The sequence below is a fragment of the Salmo trutta genome, chromosome 32 (genome assembly GCF_901001165.1).
Source record: "Salmo trutta chromosome 32, fSalTru1.1, whole genome shotgun sequence".
Lineage (NCBI taxonomy): Eukaryota > Metazoa > Chordata > Actinopteri > Salmoniformes > Salmonidae > Salmo > Salmo trutta.
Genome location: NC_042988.1, coordinates 19,357,687 through 19,378,250, shown reverse-complemented (window position 1 = coordinate 19,378,250; position 20,564 = coordinate 19,357,687). Strand labels below are relative to the sequence as shown.

General features: G+C 42.4%; 1 long non-coding RNA gene across 1 annotated transcript; it reads right to left on the bottom strand.

Moving 5' to 3' along the window:
* Nucleotides 1–10,426: 10,426 nt before the first annotated feature.
* Nucleotides 10,427–18,983, bottom strand: LOC115170577 (uncharacterized). Its single transcript, XR_003871056.1, has 2 exons — nucleotides 18,533–18,983; nucleotides 10,427–11,142 (listed from the first exon to the last, which is right to left on the bottom strand). It is a non-coding gene; the product is annotated as an uncharacterized LOC115170577 (long non-coding RNA).
* Nucleotides 18,984–20,564: the final 1,581 nt, after the last annotated feature.

Here is a 20,564-nt window from a genome sequence, read left to right as displayed (position 1 = left end):
AATGTATTTAGTTTCTACAATGCTGCTCGTCGGTAATAGTTGGCTAGGTTTGGAAAAAATGGCGTCGCGGGGGACGGAAATAGCTGGCTAGCTGACCTCGATAATTACTAAACTACACAATTATCAAGCTATGACAAAGAGAACTATGTAGCTAGCTGGCTAACACTGCACTAGTCAAATCGTTCCGTTGTAATGTATTAGTATCTACAGCGCTGCTAGTCGGTAGCGGTTGGCTAGCTAGCAGTGGGTTTGATGATGACTAAGTCTGGAGTCTGGACAACGGCGTCGCGTCGCGGCTGGCTAGCTAACCTCGATAATTACTCTAAACTACACAATTATCTTAGATACAAAGACAGCAAAGACAACTATGTAGCTAGCTAACTAACAATAACACTAACACTAAACTAATCAAGTCGTTCCGTTGTAATGTAATAGTTTCTACAGTGCTGCTAGTCGGTAGAAGTTAGCTAGTTGGCTAGCTAGCAGTGTTGACTAGCTAGCTAGCAGTGTTGACTACGTTAGGACGAAAATAGCTAACCTCGATAATACTCTAATTACTCTAAACTACACAATTATCTTTGATACAAAGACGGCTATGTAGCTAGCTAAGAAAAATTGCTCAGATCAAACAAATCAAACCGTTGTAATGTAATGAAGTGTAATATTACCTGTGGAGCGAAGTGAACCGGAAAAGCTGTAGACCACACCATCTACCAAGAGAGTTCTCATCTGTATCATTCGTAGCCGTCTATTTACCACCAAAAAGCGAAGCTGGCACGATGACCGCTCTCAACCAACTCTATAAGGCCATAAGCAAAGAAGAAAATGCTCACCCAGAAGCGGCGCTCCTAGTGGCCGGGGACTTTAATACAGGCAAACTTAAATCAGTTTCAAGTGCCTTATTATGTTATAATAGTTTCTGCATGTCGTGTTATGTCGTTTCTACTGTAGCATAATGTTTGTGTGTATATTCCTTATAACCGTGGACACGTGATGTAACGTTACTCATTTCATAACATTTATGGTGTTATACTCAATGCTTAGGTAGCTAGTTACATTCTTCTATTAGCTCTGGAAAACAATGCTAATTGTGTCAGAGAAGTATTAGCATGTGTTGTATTTTGAAGCTACCCTGGCCTTATGACTCCCAAGTGGCACAGCATCTCAGTGCTAGAGGCGTCACTACAGACACCCATGTTCAAATCTAGACTGCGTTTCTATCAAAGTAAGTGCCTTATTACGTTATAATAGTTTCTGTGTGTCATGTTATACTGTTTCTACTGTAGCTCACTGTGTGTATGGAGCATTATATATTTGTGTATATTCCTTATAACCGCGGACACGCGAGGTAACATTACTCATGTCATAACCTTTATGGTGTTATATTCAATCGTGCTTATATAGCTAGTTACATTCTTCTATTAGCTCTGCAAAACAATGCTAGTTGCGTCAGAAGTATTGGCTTATTGTATTTTGAAGCTACCCTGGAAAAATTGAAAAATATCTTATACCACTTGGTCGTTTTCTGAGTGCATTCCACAAAGCTGTTTATCGTGTCCGCCTTATCCACTGCCCCCATTTTGAGGTTATAGTCAAGCACGCAGTCTGGTTTGATGTTTCTCTTTGTCTGGTTTGATGTTTCTCTCTCCCGTCAGGTGTTCCACCTTCCCTGTGGCCAACATGGTTGTTGTATGGACAGTGGTGAGGACATGGACATCTCGTTTGTCATGACACTTTACTGTCAGCTTTTGACATTTCTTATTTTGTATAACGGGTCGTTTTGGATGGCAGTATCGTTGTTGATGAAATGCAGTCATAGCAGCAGAACTAGGAAGCAGTCTTGGGAAAAGAGGGTGGCAAAGAAGGGAGTTGCAAACATAGGATCTCTGCTCCAGTATTCTCTTAGGGAGTTCTTCTTTACTATCCCCATGAGAAGGACTGTCACCAGGAAGGTATACAGCCGTGGGCAAAAGCTTTGAGAATGACACAAATATTAATTTTCACAAAGTCTGCTGCCTCAGTTTGTATGATGGCAATTTGCATATACTCCAGAATGTTATGAAGAGTGATCAGATGAATTGCAATTAATTGCAAAGTCCCTCTTTGCCATGCAAATGAACTGAATCCCCCAAAAAACATTTCCACTGCATTTCAGCCCTGCCACAAAAGGACCAGCTGACATCATGTCAGTGATTCTCTCGTTAACACAGGTGTAAGTGTTGACGAGGACAAGGCTGGAGATCACTCTGTCATGCTGATTGAGCTTGAATAACAGACTGGAATCTTCAAAAGGAGGGTGGTGCTTGGAATCATTGTTCTTCCTCTGTCAAACACGTGCCGTCATCATTGCTTTGCACAAAAAGGGCTTCACAGGCAAGGATATTGCTGCCAGTAAGATTGCACCTTAATCAACCATTTATCGGATCATCAAGAACTTCAAGGAGAGCGGTTCAATTGTTGTGAAGAAGGCTTCAGGGTGCCCAAGAAAGTCCAGCAAGCGCCAGGACCGTCTCCTAAAGTTGATTCAACTGTGGGATCGGGGAACCACCAGTACAGAGCTTGCTCAGGAATGGCAGCAGGCAGGTGTGAGTGCACCTGCATGCACAGTGAGGCGAAGACTTTTAGAGGATGGCCTGGTGTCAAGGGCAGCAAAGAAGCCACTTCTCTCCAGGAAAAACATCAGGGACAGACTGATATTCTGCAAAAGGTACAGGGATTGGACTGCTGAGGACTGGGGTAAAGTCATTTTCTCTGATGAATCCCCTTTCCGATCGTTTGGGGCATCTGGAAAAAAGCTTGTCCGGAGAAGACAAGGTGAGCGCTACCATCAGTCCTGTGTCATGCCAACAGTAAAGCATCCTGAGACCATTCATGTGTGGGGTTGCTTCTCAGCCAAGGGAGGGCTCACTCACATTCTGCCTAAGAACACAGCCATGAATAAAGAATGGTACCAACACATCCTCTGAGAGCAACTTCTCCCAACCATCCAGGAACTGTTTGGTGACGAACAATGCCTTTTCCAGCATGATGGAGCACCTTGCCATAAGGCAAAAGTGATAACTAAGTGACTCGGGGAACAAAACATTGATATTTTGGGTCCATGGCCAGGAAACTCCCCAGACCTTAATCCCATTGTGAAGTTGTGTTCAGTCCTCAAGAGGCGGGTGGACAAACAAAAACCCACAAATTATGACATACTCCAAGCATTGATTATGCAAGAATGGGCTGCCATCAGTCAGGATGTGGCCCAGAAGTTAATTGACAGCATGCCAGGGCGGATTGCAGAGGTCTTGAAAAAGAAGGGTCAACACTGCAAATATTGACTCTTTGCATCAACTTCATGTAATTGTCAATAAAAGCCATTGTTTGACACTTATACTTCAGTATTCCATAGTAACATCTGACAAAAATATCTAAAGACACTGAAGCAGCAAACTTTCTGGAAATTAATATTTGTGTCATTCTCAAAACTTTTGGCCACGACTGTACATTTCACTAATTGTGGTTGTCCCCCCCCCACTCCTGGCTCTCTCTTCTCCTGTAGCTCCAAGGCATAGCGATTGGTCTCTGCTATGTCTCCCACCAGCTCCTCTGTCAAAAACAACTTGAAGCACTGCCTCAGATGGAAATGGCAAGGGCCGTTGCACTCCAGACTGGGACTCATCAACGCAAACAGCAGGGCCAGGAAGGGTGAAATGGCTGGCAGCCTTCCAGCTACCACATAACTCCTGCACTTCATCCACTATCGGTCTGCCTCCATCACCACCAGCATCTTCAAATGGAACTCGGACTTTGTCAGTGGACAAGGGGTCCTCAGATTCAAGGTTCTCAATGGCTGGGGGGCAGCTCCTCACTGTAACTGTCAGAATCTGATTCCAGACTTTCAGACTCATTGTCAGAATTTTTTTAAATGTCCAGAATTTCCGCATTTGTGAGTTGTCTCCTTTTGAAAGACATTGCTAATGCTACAGCTTAGCTCATTAGCTACATACATAAACAACAACACTGAATGGCTCAGAGTGGGAGTGAGATGTTACTTGATTGACAGGCTGAACGCGTCATTTGTGTCAATAAATCACTATCAGAAAATGTTTTTGTGGTATTATTGAAATATTTACTATTTTATTCACGTTTTTCAATTACCGGTAATAAATCATGCATTCCGATTTTTGCATAGATTGTAATGGGCAAATAGTATGTGTGTAAAATACTTTTTGAAGATTGTACTGATTATGATGAGCTAAGCTAATTCCAGCTATGTTTGTAGAACCATGTTTGTTGACATACGATGCATTCTGGGTTTCACGTGATCGTCTGTCAGACCAAAGATGCTATAACTAAATGAGGTGAGTAAGGGTTCACAAATGTTTTGAGTACTTCAGGAAGTGAATGGTGGGATGTGAACGATGGTAGACGACACACCGCTTCAACATGCATACTATAAACAGACCAAACTCATCTTGTCTTCTCTTATTATCTTGTTTCTGTGAGGAAAAAAAGCATGGCTGCGCGCTGAAGCTAATTGTCGGATTACTTTCGATTTCTGGGAAGTGTTTTACTCAATTATTTTGATCAACGGTGAGCTCACCTGTGATGTGATTAATTATACATAGTAATTGCTATTAGCTAACTCATATTGTAGTTTATGTCAGCCGAGAGTTAGAAAATATGACCGCTTGTGTTGTGTCAATCTTACCTCAGTTAGCGCTAGGATAAATGTAGCCTACATTTTCCCGGTTAGGATGATTGTGTTATGCTATAGATACTTCTGTGAATATCTGAACATAGCATCCAAAAATTAACTGCTCACATTCTGGACATAACTTTGTAAGGACTGTGTTTGTGTAAATACTTTCTAAAAAAAGTGTGGCCAGCTCAAATGCAGATTGTTGCGTCATTCGAAACTGGCCGTTCTAAATAAGCTTCAAAATGAGCGTTAAAATCACACGGGTGTGATCGTATGTGAGAAAGGGTTTAAGATTGAATCCTACTACACCGGCTTTGATGCTCGTCGGATGTGGCAGGGCTTGAAAACTATTACGGACTACAAAGGGAAGCCCAAACACGAGCTGCTCAGTGACGCGAGCCTACCAGACGAGTTAAATGCCTTTTATGCTCGCTTCGAGGCAAGCAACACTGAAGCATGCACGAGAGCACCAACTGTTCTGGATGACTGTGATAACGCTCTCGGTAGCTGATGTGAACAAAACCTTTAAACAGGTCAACATTCACAAAGCTGCTGGGCCAGACGGATTTCCAGGACATGTACTCAAAGCATGCGCGGACCAACTGTAAAGTGTCTGACATTTTCAACCTGTCCCTGACCAAGTCTGTAATACCTACATGTTTCAAGCAGACCACCATCATCCCTGTACTCAAGAAAGCGAAGGTAACCTGCCTAAATGATTACCACCCCGTGGCACTCACGTCGGTAGCCATGAAGTGCTTTGAAAGGCTGGTAATGGCTCACATCAACAGCATCCTCCAAACACGACTCCAACACCATCATTAAGTTTGCTGACGACACAACAGTGGTAGGCCTGATCACCAACAACGATGAGACGGCCTATAGGGAGAAGGTCAGAGAACTGGCAGTGTGGTGACAGGAGAAAAACCTCTCCCTCAATGTGAGCAAGAATAAGGAGCTGATCGTGGACTACAGGAAAGGTGGGCCGAACAGGCCCCTATTAACATTGACAGTGTTAATTGTCCAAACATGTCAAGACAGTCGTGAAGAGGGCACGACAAAACCTTTACCCCTCAGGAGACTGAAAAGATTTGGCATAGGTCCCCAGATCCTCAAAAGTTTCTACAGCTGCACCATCAAGAGCATCCGGACCGGTTGCATCACCGCCTGGTATGGCAACTGCTCGGCATCTGACTGTAAGGCGCTACAAAGGGTAATGCGAACGGCCCAGTACATCACGGCCAAGCTTCCTTCGGAAGTTTACATACACTTAGGTTGGAGTCATTAAAACTCGTTTTTCAACCACTCCACAAATTTCTTGTTAACAAACTATAGTTTTGGCAAGTCGGTTAGGACATCTGCTTTGTGCATGACACAAGTCATTTTTCCAACAATTGTTTAGAGACAGATTATTTCACTTATAATTCAATATATCACAATTCCAGTGGGTCAGAGGTTTCATACACTAAGTTGACTGTGCCTTTAAACAGCTTGGAAAATTCCAGAAAATTATGTCATGACTTTAACCTCTCTGGCGCAGGTGGGACGAATTCGTCCCACCTACGTAACAGCCACTTGAATCCAGTGGCGCGATATTTGAAAGGTTTGAAATACTATTACTTCAATTTCTCAAACATATGACTATTTTACAGCTATTTAAAGACAAGACTCTCGTTAATCTAACCACACTGTCCGATTTCAAAAAGGCTTTACAACGAAAGCAAAACAATAGATTATGTCAGGAGAGTGCCCAGCCAGAAATAATCAGACACCCATTTTTCAAGCTAGCATATAATGTCACAAAAACCCAAACCACAGCTAAATGCAGCACTAACCTTTTATGATCTTCATCAGATGACACACCTAGGACATTATGTTATACAATACATGCATGTCTGTTCAATCAAGTTCATATTTATATCAAAAACCAGCTTTTTACATTAGCATGTGACGTTCAGAAAAAGCATACCCCCCGCAAACTTCCGGGGAATTTACTAACAGTTTGCTAAATTCCTCACGATAAACGTTCACAAAAAGCATAACAATTATTTTAAGAATTATAGATACATTACTCCTCTATGCACTCGATATGTCTGATTTTAAAATAGCTTTTCGGATGAAGCACATTTTGCAATATTCTAAGTACATAGCCCAGCCATCACGGGCTAGCTATTTAGACACCCGGCAAAATTAGCCTTCACCAAAATCATATTTCCTATAAGAAAAATGGTCTTACCTTTCCTGTTCTTCGTCAGAATGCACTCCCAGGACTTCTACTTCAATAACAAATGTAGGTTTGGTCCCAAATAATCCATCGTTATGTTCCATCAGCGACGTTTTGTTCGTGCGTTCTAGACACTATCCCAATGGTAAATCACGGTCACGAGCATGGCGCAGAACGTGACAAAAAAATTCTAAATATTCCATTACCGTACTTCGAAGCATGTCAACCGCTGTTTAAAATCAATTTTTATGCAATTTATCTCGTAGAAAAGCGATAATATTCCGACCGGGAATCTGCAATAAGCTAAACAGCCGAATGAAAATACTCCACGGGGGCGAATCGCGCACGCGCCTAGTTCTATTGTCACCTAATGGGACACTTGGAAGAGGCAATAATGTGTTTCAGCCTGAGGCTGCCTCGTCATCGTTCAGGTTTTTCCCGGGTTCTGAGAGCCTATTGGAGCCCTAGGAATTGTCACGTTACAGCTAAGATCCTTACTCTTCAATAAACAGAGGCAAAAAGAACGACTCCTTGTCAGACAGGCCACTTCCTGCATGAAACCTTGTCAGGTTTTTGCCTGCCATAGGAGTTCTGTTATACTCACAGACACCATTCAAACAGTTTTAGAAACTTTAGGGTGTTTTCTATCCAAACCTGAACAATAATATGCATATTCTAGCTTCTGAGTTGGTGTAGGAGGCAGTTAAAAATGGGCACATATTTTTTCCAAAATTCTCAATACTGCCCCCTAGCCCCAACAGGTTAAAAGCTTCTGATAGGCTAATTGACATCATTTCAGTCAATTGGAGGTGTACCTGTGGATGTATTTCAAGGCCTACCTGAAAACTCAGTGCCTCTTTGCTTGACATCATGGGAAAATCAAAAGAAATCAGCCAAAACCTAAAAAAAAGAAATTCTAGACCTCCGCAAGGCTGGCCCATTCTTGGGAGCAATTTCCAAATGCCTGAAGGTACCACATTCAGCTGTACAAACAATAGTACACAAGTATAAACACCATGGGACCAAGCAGCCGTCATACCGCTCAGGAAGGAGACGCGTTCTGTCTCTTAGAGATGAACGTACTTTGGTGCGAAAAGTGCAAATCAATCCCAGAACAACAGCAAAGGACCTTGTGAAGATGCTGGAGGAAACAGGTACAAAAGTATCTATATCCACAGTAAAACGAGTCCTATATTGACATAACCTGAAAGGCCGCTCAGCAAGGAAGAAGCCCCTGCTCCAAAACCGTCATAAAAAAGCCAGACTACGGTTTGCAACTGCACATGGGGACAAAGATCGTACTTTCTGGACAAATGTCCTCTGGTCTGATGAAACAAAAACAGAACTGTTTGGCCATAATGACCATCGTTATGTTTGGAGGAAAAAGGGGGAGGCTTGTAAGCCGAAGAACACCATCCCAAGCGTGAAGCACGGGGGTAGCAGCATCATGTTGTGGGTGTGCTTTGCTGCAGGAGGGACTGGTGCACTTCACAAAATAGATAGCATCATGAGGAGGAAATTAATTTGGATATAATGAAGCAACATCTCAAGACGTCAGTCAGAAATGTAAAGCTTGGTCGCAAATGGGTCTTCCAAATGGACAATGACCCCAAGCATATTTCCAAAGTTGTGGCAAAATGGCTTAAGGACAACAAAGTCAAGGTATTGGAGTGGCCATCACAAAGCCCTGACCTCAATCCTATAGAAAATTTGTGGGCAGAAATGAAAAAGAGTGTGCGAGCAAGGAGGCCTACAAACCTGACTCAGTTACTCCAGCTCTGTCAGGAGGAATGGGCCTAAATTCACCCAACTTATTGTGGGAAGCTTGTGGAAGGCTACCCGAAATGTTTGATCCAAGTTAAACAATTGAAAGGCAATGCTGCCAAATACTAATTGTGTGTATGTAAACTTCTGACTCACTGGGAATGTGATAATAAATAAAAGATTAAATAAATCATTCTCTCTACTATTATTCTGACATTTCACATTCTTAAAATTAAGTGGTGATCCTAACTGTCCTAAGACACGGAATTTTTACTAGGATTAAATGTCAGGAATTGTGAAAAACTGACTTTAAATGTATTTGGCTAAGGTGTATGTAAACTTCCGACTTCAACTGTAATAGGCCTTGTCCGAGGAAAGCCCATAAAATTGTCAGAGACTCCAGTCACCCAAGTTATAGACTGTTTTCTCTGCTACCGCAAGGCAAGCGGTACCGGAGCGCCAAGTCTAGGACTGTAACGATCATCTGAAAGAGGGGACCAAGGTGCAGCGTGGAATTTGTTCATCTTTTATTTTAGATGAAAAAAGGCACTTCACAAAGAAAAAACAGACGACAGCGAAACAGTCCTGTCAGGTATCCTAACACACTAAACAGAAAACATCTACCCACAAAACCCAAAGGAAAAACATGCTGCCTAAGTATGACTCCAAATCAGCAACAACGATGTACAGCTGTTCCTGATTGGGAGCCATACCCGGCCGAAACAATGCAATCCCCAACATAGAAATACAGACATAGAAATACAGACACCCAAATTACACCCTGACCAAACCTAAATAGAGACATAAAAAGGCTCTCTCAGGTCAGGGCGTGACAAGAACCAAAAGGCTCCTCAACAGCTTCTACCCCCAAGCCATAAGACTGCTGAACAATTAATATAATTGGAACCGGACAATTTACATTGACCCCCCCTCCCTTTTGTACACTGGTTGTTAAATGAAAACAAAGCTTTGGACGTCATTGATCACGCAATTCGGACAAAGCGAAACAGGCATCGGCACACTACTTCGAAGTACACTGCTTAGCAATTTCGATGCATGCCTCGGAAGCTCTGGCATTAAACGTAACATCACTAGTTTTTCATGCTCAACAGTTTCCCGTGTGTATCAACAATGGTCCACCACCCAAAAGACATCCAGCCAACTTGACACAACTGTGGGACGCAATGGAGTCAACATAGGCCATCATCCCTGTGGAAGGCTTTCGACATCTTGTATAGTCCATGCCCCAACGAATTGAGGCTGTTCTGACAGCAAAGGGGGGTGCAACTTAATATTAGGAAGGTGTTCCTAATGTTTTGTAGGCTACACTCAGTGTTTATGATCATATACAAATGTAAGCAAGGTTTGAAATGATTGTTTATGTGAAATAGTATCTGTTTACTGTCAATTTGCAGACTACAAATTATTTGTAATTATGTTCCAGCCCCCTGACCATCCACTCAACAACAAAAATCATCCCGCTGCTGAACCTGATGTAATTGAATGCCATGTATTCACGATGTAATTGGGTTCCATGTAATGTTGGCTTTTGAAGGTTTGGACTGACAGTACATGATCAGAGCTGTATTGTGTTAACACAAGTTAGTAACTTTTTTGGAGCACATTCTAAATGAACCTGTGTGTGACTACTTTGTTTTTAATACTTTAAGAGTCTTGACTCGTGCATCAAAGTAATATATATATTTTTTTTAAACATCAGAATTAATACATTTAAGCTAGAGATATGTTTATTTTTGCATGGGCTGCGTCTCAATCCACCGCATTCGCCTATGTCTGCCTTCTGCATCTGTGGTGGAAGGTGGCCGAGCTACAGCTGTGTTTGTCAGACCATTGAAAGGTGTCCATGCCGCATGTCATGATGACAGACACCTGTCTTGATCAATGAGAGAAGACTTGAAATAGACAAGATGGCAGCGTACAAATTGTTGGATTACTTAACTGTGCGTTTTCTAAATTCAAACAGACCCCCTTGCAACTGGACACAGACATTTTATGAGACTCCTTTTTCCACAAATTGAGGATGACAGCATCGCTAAGGTTGGTGGAAGATTCGGTGCTACACCAAACAGTACCTTTCCTGTAACTCCCAGTAATGGATACCAAAGATCTTTGGATAAATCACATTATTTGGTGTAACAATCTGTAGCTAAGAGAACTGGTGATCAGCAGATGATGGGAGAGGTGGTCATGATGAAATTGTCATTCCAAAGAAACACACTAAGTTCAGGGAACACTTGTAAAGCTGTGGGAGTGTTGTCATGATCAAACTGCTATTCATCTCCTCTTGAGTCATCTTCTGCTTGAAATCCAGTACAATGTTCAATCTATCGAGAGGGAAACAGTTCACGGGATACAGTTCTGCTACAATGACACACGCAGGCAAAGGAATTCTGTTTCTCTCCAAGAATCCAATCCAGAAAGAAGCCCAGGCACCACACAGTATTATCTGTAAGACAAAAAAAAGATAAAAGATTATACTCCACAGTTTGAACGACAGTTGAACTGTGCCAGCATAACGCCATTAGGACAGACTAGCTGAACATGCGTACATGTGCATAGGCACAGAGATTACATTTAGAACAATATCTAACATAAGAGAAATAAATATGGCATAACCCTCAACATTTGCAGAGTGACCAGACTGTACAAATGTACATAGGTAGTTAGGCTGACAGTATCTAGCTACAGCCATGTCTAACAGCATGCTTGGGCAAATACTTTAAAGAGAAGAGGTTTAACAATCGAGATACAATAGATCTCTGATTGTAAAACCTCTTCTACTTTTAGTATGAAACGTGTGGTTGAATGTCACCATGTAGCAAACAAATTGCTACATATTGAAGAATATTTTTGTTTGTTAGTGTCCGCCTCCCTTTCAAATAAATCTGCCTTGGTGGAGGGACGGGGCCAGAGCACGAACCACCGCCCCAAATGAGTTGTCGTCTTTCAGAGACTGGAAAAAATGTGTCAGCTTGTATATTTAGCAATTAATCCGCTGATAGGAACATGGCTGAAAGACAGCCAATGGCTCTATCGAACAAGGACAACCATATCGACAGCATAAAAATGTATGCCACAAAGCAGGAATACTTTTATTTTCAGACCCCTCCCCTCCACAAGCCTACTTCAATTCAGTAGATTAAAGCATGAAGTTTATTTGAGCTCTATGGGTGAGGTATGTAGGACTACAGTACATGTGCAAATGGACTGAACCCTACTGACAAAAGAGCAAACTATTCTCTGTAAAAAGGAGCAGGCTACAGTATTGACTGGTTCAAACGTTTGTTTGTAGAACTTTAAATAAGTCTATTGTCGTAGAGTACTATGTTCAGTCTTTAATTTTATCCTGGCTACACTGTATCAAATTCCCGGCTTTAGATCATTAGTCATCCTCATTATAATCACGTTGGTCCAATTACAAAAAATGATTGCGCAATCTGTTGGTTAGTCTATGCCTAAATACAATATGTCAGCTTTCTGCAACTCATTTACCAATCACATCATGTTTGTTTTATAATCCCATTGTGGTTGGTCACTGAACCCATAGGGGTCAGTATGAAACACACTGCTCAAAAAAATAAAGGGAACACTTAAACAACACAATGTAACTCCAAGTCAATCATACTTCTGTGAAATCAAACTGTCCACTTAGGAAGCAACACTGATTGACAATACATTTCACATGCTGTTGTGCAAATGGAATAGACAACAGGTGGAAATTATAGGCAATTAGCAAGACACCCCCAATAAAGGAGTGGTTCTGCAGGTGGTGACCACAGACCACTTCTCAGTTCCTATGCTTCCTGGCTGATGTTTTGGTCACTTTTGAATGCTGGCGGTGCTTTCACTCTAGTGGTAGCATGAGACGGAGTCTACAACCCACACAAGTGGCTCAGGTAGTGCAGCTCATCCAGGATGGCACATCAATGCGAGCTGTGGCAAGAAGGTTTGCTGTGTCTGTCAGCGTAGTGTCCAGAGCATGGAGGCGCTACCAGGAGACAGGCCAGTACATCAGGAGACGTGGAGGAGGCCGTAGGAGGGCAACAACCCAGCAGCAGGACCGCTACCTCCGCCTTTGTGCAAGGAGGAGCAGGAGGAGCACTGCCAGAGCCCTGCAAAATGACCTCCAGCAGGCCACAAATGTGCATGTGTCTGCTCAAACGGTCAGAAACAGACTCCATGAGGGTGGTATGAGGGCCCGACGTCCACAGGTGGGGGTTGTGCTTACAGCCCAACACCGTGCAGGACGTTTGGCATTTGCCAGAGAACACCAAGATTGGCAAATTCGCCACTGGCGCCCTGTGCTCTTCACAGATGAAAGCAGGTTCACACTGAGCACGTGACAGACGTGATAGAGTCTGGAGATGCCGTGGAGAACGTTCTGCTGCCTGCAACATCCTCCAGCATGACCGGTTTGGCGGTGGGTCAGTCATGGTGTGGGGTGGCATTTATTTTGGGGGCCGCACAACCCTTCATGTGCTCGCCAGAGGTAGCCTGACTGCCATTAGGTACCGAGATGAGATCCTCAGACCCCTTGTGAGACCATATGCTGGTGAGGTTGGCCCTGGGTTCCTCCTAATGCAAGACAATGCTAGACCTCATGTGGCTGGAGTGTGTCAGCAGTTCCTGCAAGAGGAAGGCATTGATGCTATGGACTGGCCCGCCCGTTCCCCAGACCTGAATCCAATTGAGCACATCTGGGACATCATGTCTCACTCCATCCACCAATGCCACGTTGCACCACAGACTGTCCAGGAGTTGGCAGATGCTTTAGTCCAGGTCTGGGAGGAGATCCCTCAGGAGACCATCTGCCACCTCATCAGGAGCATGCCCAGGCATGGTAGGGAGATCATACAGTCACGTGGAGGTCACACACACTACTGAGCCTCATTTTGACTTGTTTTAAGGACATTACATCAAAGTTGGATCAGCCTGTAGTGTGGTTTTCCACTTGAATTTTGAGTGTGACTCCAAATCCAGACCTCCATGGGTTGATAAATTGGATTTCCATTGATTATTTTTGTGTGATTTTGTTGTCAGCACATTCAACTATGTAAAGAAAAAAGTATTTAATAAGATTATTTCATTCATTCAGATCTAGGATGTGTTATTTTAGTGTTCCCTTTATTTTTTTGAGCAGTATATATAAAACCCTACCTTTACCATTTACAGTATCTTTCTGTAAACCCCGACGAAGGGCATAAACCCATTGGTTTTACTGTTAACAATAAATCATCACTTTATCAACTTCCACTGTCCTCCAAGAGTTGTTGAATTCTGTCTCTTCACTTCAGTTAGTTTTAGTATGAGAGATGGTGGCCTATCATTAATGAATGCCCCGGGGGATAATAAATACTCTATTATTTTAGAAAAAAACAATACAACCTGACAAGATAGAAAAGTGTTTATTAGTCCTTTGAACATGTAGTTTGAGCCATGGTGAATCTAGATTTGATTCTTTCTATTTGTTCATGCATAGGCATACCATTGCTAAATGGGGCCAGTAGATGGCAATAGACACGTTTGTGCTTCATTGCATGTTCCGGAGCTTGTTGATTCAAATGGAAAAGTGCATTTACAACCATATACTACATGGAAGCAGTAGGATGCCACTGAGTGCTGAGACTCATTCTCTGTTGTATAGGATGTGTGAGTACTCGCCATGTCAATGAGGGGATTCCATTAAGGTGCCCTAGATTGAACTGGGCTATGGCCCATCATGTGACCGGGCAAAGCCGGTGAGGGAGGCGAGCCCTGCTCAAATCAAATGGGAATCTGCGCCACTCAGTCATATTGTAAACAATGCAACAATTTCTATAAAATATATGTTTGAATTTTTAAAACCAGTTTTCATTGGGAATGCAGATAAAGCGTTTCTATAAAAAACAATCATTTTTTGCATGTGAAAACACAGAATCCTACTCATTACTCCACGTGCTGAACCTACATCACTTCTGTTTTGAGCCGACAGAGCGAGGCTACTCAGTTCTTTATTTTACTCTTATATTATTATCTATGTCTAGTCACTTTACCCTTGACTTACATATCTGCATCAAATACCCTGTACCCCTGCACATTGATCTGGTACTGGGACTCCCTGTATATAGCTCCATTCTTGTGTATTTTATTCCTCTTGTGTTACTATTTTTCTTTTTATTATGATTTTTTAAACTCTGTATCGTTGGGAAGGGCTCGTGCGCATGCATTTCACGGTAAAGTCTACACCAGTTGTATTCGGAGCATGTGACAAATAACATTTGATTTGATTCAGCTCAAACCCGGGAGGCAGCCCGGTTCCAAATCGAATGCAATCAATGCTAATCCTGTTCACCCGGGGTTTTCCTGGGGCATTAATATAATCCCCTCATTGGCACACACACACACACTCCATTGATACTGTATGCATGTAGTTGGTGAACTTTGTCAGGTGACTTGTCTAGTGAAGGATTACTGTTTAGTGAAGGATTTATCTTGAGGGAAACAAAAAAGGAAAATCCATGGTTATCGAGTCCTCTCCCAAACTCAGCAGAGTGATATTGGGTAGATTAATTTGTTAAATCGTCACAGTGCAGTGGTGGGCCTCAGCGCTCTACTTTATACTATGGGGTGTTAAGTAGAGGAAGGAAGCAGCGGGTAAATGAACTGCTGTGGTCAGCAGATCTGGAGGACAAACACGATGCGGCTCATACACATTCATGTACTATGTACGCGAATGATGATCTGCCACGAGTTTGCTAGCGTGTCGACCAGGAGAGCAGCTTTTCTCAGGACCGCCCCTTTGACGTGACGTGAAAAATAGCTGACAAAATACATTGTAAAGATTTAGCCGACCACTAGATGAAGCCAGAGACACATTCATTCGACAGAGAATCCTGAGTGTCCGAGAACGTCCCGTTTTTTGTGTTCTGACTTATAAAACGGTGTGAAATTAATAACATAAGTAATGTAAACATATTGTCAGTCATTTTGTGCCCAAAATCAGGCACTGTAGACTTGAGGTTAAGTCATGGGCCTTACCTGGGTTTTTGAGGAGCCACAGAGGGCTGATTATTTAATAGGCAGACAACTGTAGTCCAAATTAGACACGCACAATTCAAAATCAATCCAAAACAATCATGGAGGATTAAGTTTCAAGAATCAAGCATGACATGAAGTTGTCAAGAGAGGGTGACAGTGTGCCTATACTTTTCTCTTGGCCCCTGAAAATAAACCTTCTCTGTGACTTACATTGCATTGATTACAGCCAACTGTTAGGCTTATGTATGCATGCCTGGGTCAGTGCATGTCTGGCTATTCTCTAAAACCCCAAGCTTTCTCTTCTCAGAATAGTGTGGCTGGTTCTCTATATGGAAGAGAATGTTTACTGCATAGAACCAGAGGAATGTTGGCATGTGTCGAGACTGGGAAAGGGGATACCTAGTCAGTTGCACAACTGCACACATTAAACTGAAATGTGTCTTCTGCATTTAACCCAACCACTGAATCAAAGAGGTGGTGCCTCAATCAACATCCATGTCACCCGGGAGCAGATTTTTCCACCTTGCCGGCTCGGGGATTTGAACCAGCAATCTTTTAGTTACTGGTCCAACGCTCTTAACTACTAGGCTATCTGCTGCACTGGACAGTCTGTGTATGTGTTGGGGTCACTGTTTTCAACATCATAAATAGATGTACAAGTGCCCTTGCAACCTGTAGTAAAGCCAGTCCAGAGCTGTGTTTGTGTCTGCTCTGTATGCTTCCGATAAACAGAGGCTGGTTCCCTATTCTGAGAAGAGGAAGCTTGGGGTTTTAGAGAATAGCCAGACATGCACTGTCCCAAGCATGCACACATGCAAGCATGCCCACATAAGCACTTAGAAAAAAATACATTATCTAGAACCTAAAAGTGTTCTTCAGCTATCTACATAGGAGAACCCATTTTGGTTCCAGGGAGAACCTTTTCGGTTCCATGTAGAACCCTTTCCACAGAGGGCTCTACATGAAACACAAAAGGATTCTACATGGAACCAAAAAGGTTTTCCTTTTTCTAAGAGTGTACACATACACTACACACAATATACACTACACTGTGCATGCAACCCCACTTTGAGATGCACCCCTCATATATTGCCAGAAGATACCAACCCTATCGTTACGCTTGTTTACACTGAGCTGCACTGAGGTCGGAACACAATCATGGTTACATTAAAACACTGTTCCATTGAAGATTTAAATATTGCTAGTTTTCCTGGAAAACTGCCCTTTCGTCCTCATGCTAGCTATCAGTAGCCACCGCAGACATTTTGGAATGGCAGTGTCAGCCAATCAGCTCCTTTGTTGTTCAACATGAAGTGCTATTCCAAAATGGCTGAGGTGGCTACTACTTTTCTGGGAAAACTAAAGCAGTATTTTAATCTTCTCGATGGAGCAGTGTGGATAAAGGTCAAATTTGGAGTACATTGGCATATTCTATCCCTGCATTGAGGTATGTTTTACGACCCATATCTCGCGCCAGCTCCACGGTGTCTTAATGCAACCATGATTGTGTTCCGACTTCAGTGCAGCTCAGTGTAAACAAACATAACGGTAGGGTTGGTATATTCTGGCAACCCTCATATAAAGCTTTGCATATGGATACATTTAGAATCCATATGTACATTAATACATACGATTCATATAGTGTACATAGTTACACACTAGCCAAATGTTCAGCCTTCCACCCTCTCAACTAAGTTATTCCTTGTTTCTCCACTACCAGGTGAGCGATGATGATGTTTCTCCACTGAGCTTCTCCTTTTCTATCTCTGTCTCTCTGGTGTAGGGGCAGTGATGGAGCTCAGACTGACAGTAGTGAGGAGAATATAAATAGTTCTGTAGTGATGCAGGTATGGGGGCTTTGATGGAGCCACATCTGAGAAGACACAGGGGAACTGTCAATATTGGCACTGCACACACATCAGTAAATGTAAATTCCATTAAACCTCGCCCTTTTGTTGTGTACATGCAGGTAACTGCCAAAATAAAGGAAACACCGCCAACATGAAGTGTCTTAATAGGGCTTTCGGCCAACACGAGCCAGAACAGCTTCAATGCACCTTGACATAGATTCTACAAGTGTCTGGAATTCTATTGGAGCGACACCATTCTTCCATGAGAAATTCGATCATTTGGTGTTTTGTTGATGGGGATGGGAAATGCTCTATCAGGCACTGCTCCATAATCTCTCATAAGTGTTCAATTAGTTTGAGATCTGGTGACTGACACACACACACAAAACACATAATCCTACTCATTACTCCAACTGACTAACCTACGTCTCTTTTGTTTTGAGCCGACTTTACCGTCAGCCAGAACGGGGCACCTGGCTCACACCCGGTTACAAATTGAATGCAATTAACGCTAACCCTGTTCACGCCCTGGGCATTAATAGAATCCCCTCATTGGCACACACACACCCTTTAAACCCCCTATGCTCCTTTGACACGCCTCTTTCAAAGTCACAAATCTCTTCTTCTAGCATTAGCATCCAAAATAATGGGCAACTGGGCATTTTTAAACATGACCCTAAGCATGATGGGATGTTAATTGCTTAATTAACTCAGGAACCACACCTGTGTGGAACCACCTGCTTTCAATAAACTCTATCTTTCATTTACTCAAGTGTTTCCTTTATTTTGGCAGCTACCTGTACCTTTTACATTCCCTTTTACACCTCAGTGGTGCGAAGAAGGTAAGACAAAGGGAGGCACTCAGCTGTCATAAGTGTTGGGAATTCTCATCCATATTTCCAAAGCAGTTTTGCTGCCATTGGGACTGTGACTCCTTTATCACGGTGTAACTGCAGACTGTTAACTCACCCACTGTTCCTTTCTCAGCCAATGCAGCTTTTGCCATTCAAGCCTCTGCTGCTGCCACTGGTTGTACAACCTCGATGCTACATTTTGCCCTTCTGTGCACCGTTGTGAATTTTACCCCAGTGGCCTAAAGGAGGTCTCGCTGTTCCCGTGACAATGCTTCAAATCAGGCTATTCCTCTTCTCTAATCCAGTATAGAGCATGTTCCCGTTCCTCAGTTTTTGTCATTGAAGAGTTACATGGAAATGTTTCCTATCATTATTCTGTCATTTGGCCCGGTGTGTTAATGTTTTCCATTCTCTGACTTCTCTAACTGTGTGTGTGAATGGAGGTGCAGTGGCTCCTCCAGTATGACTCATGCTCTGATGTTCACAGTTCCACTTACTTAAAGGCTTGGCACATGGCTCCCAGACAACACACAATCTGACTTCATGTGCTGGCCTTCTCTCCTACTCACTCACTCTCTCTCTCTTTAGCTCTTTTTCTCTCTCTTTATTTTCTCCCTAGCAACCCACCCATATGCCCCTTTTTCTTTCTCTCTGTTGGTTTGAGGACAATAGCTGTCTTTTTTTCCCTGTAACTTATTAGTTCATAACCCATATTTGCTGAAACAGTGAACAAAGAGCAGGACTACTTTAAAGTTCCCCTCTGTCTTCTTTCTGTCACATTGTTTATCTCTCTCACTCATACCCTTTGGAAGTATTTACAGCACAGAGGAAATATTTGTGGTTGAGATACTTTAACTTGGAATTCCTTACTTTTTTGCATCAAGATTTTCAGTAAAAATGCTTAGATATCATAAAGATGAAATCAATTTGAATGAAAGAGTAAAGATAATATAATGGAACTAAAAAGATAGTATGATGGTGTGGATTAGGATGCATTAATTATGTTTCAGAGGAATAAGCCAGATGAGATAGGCCTATTAGTAGAAAGATGAAAATCAAGTTATTGTTGGAAGTGAATGAGTATGAGGACGGGCTTGGAGGCTAAAATACATCTACAGTGCAGTGAGTGTACTCAACTCAATCCAATAGCAACTCGGCAGCACAGCTACATAACACAGATCTGTTTACTACAGAGCCTGTTAAAGCCTAGTTGTCAACCTGAACCTCAGAAGCCATGCTCACTTTTCTCTTTCACTCTAATGAAGGGGACACATCCTGCCACCACAGAGAAGGGCCTGATACGCTCCCAAGCTTTTACTAAATAATCTCTAGTTTTGCTTACTTGGTGTTTATTTGCCCATGGCTGAACCTCCACAAGGTCAAGTAAAAGCAGTGTGTTTTGACAAGAACTGAGATTATCATCTGAAGAACCTGGGTCTACAGGTTTAGTGGACCTCATACTCTCTGCCTTAACTCCTGCTTAACCCCTCTCGTGTGAAAACCCCCAGAAATGTGCTGTGTGTTTCCCAGTACTGTTGACTGTCTGCCCTTCTGTGCACCGTTGTGAACTTCACCCAGAGCAGATCCTCCCCCTGTCCTCACTGAACCCATGCCTCTGGCGCTGGAGGACACAGAGTCTTTTCTAAAAATAGAAATGTTCAATGTTCAAGTTGAATGGTTTTAAAGGTCTTCTTTAGCCTTATATGTTATGGTTATTTATTGGCTTGTAAAGTTGCACAATATCTTGGCCTTATGTTGTACCATAGTAACAACCAGTGAAATATCCCTATGTAATTATTACCCTATAGTAAGGACTGGCAGTTATGCAGTACTTCCTACTTAAGCCTAAACCATTGTATTTTCTTGCCAAACAACATTGTTTAGGAATGCTACATAAGTTATTCCTTTATAGTTACCTTGGACTCTTGCCTACCTACAGACAATTCCACAGTAACAGAGTGATGCTGAGACTCCGATTATTTTCCTTTAAAATGTATGCCAAAAAAAAACAATGATTGCAAAGTTTAAAAAAAAACATACAACTCTATGCAAAAGGACTACTTTTAACAATTTCCACAGAAAAAGTTTACAATTACTGGTTTTTGGTTGACATGCATTTTAAAGTGAAAATTTGAGACTCACCATCA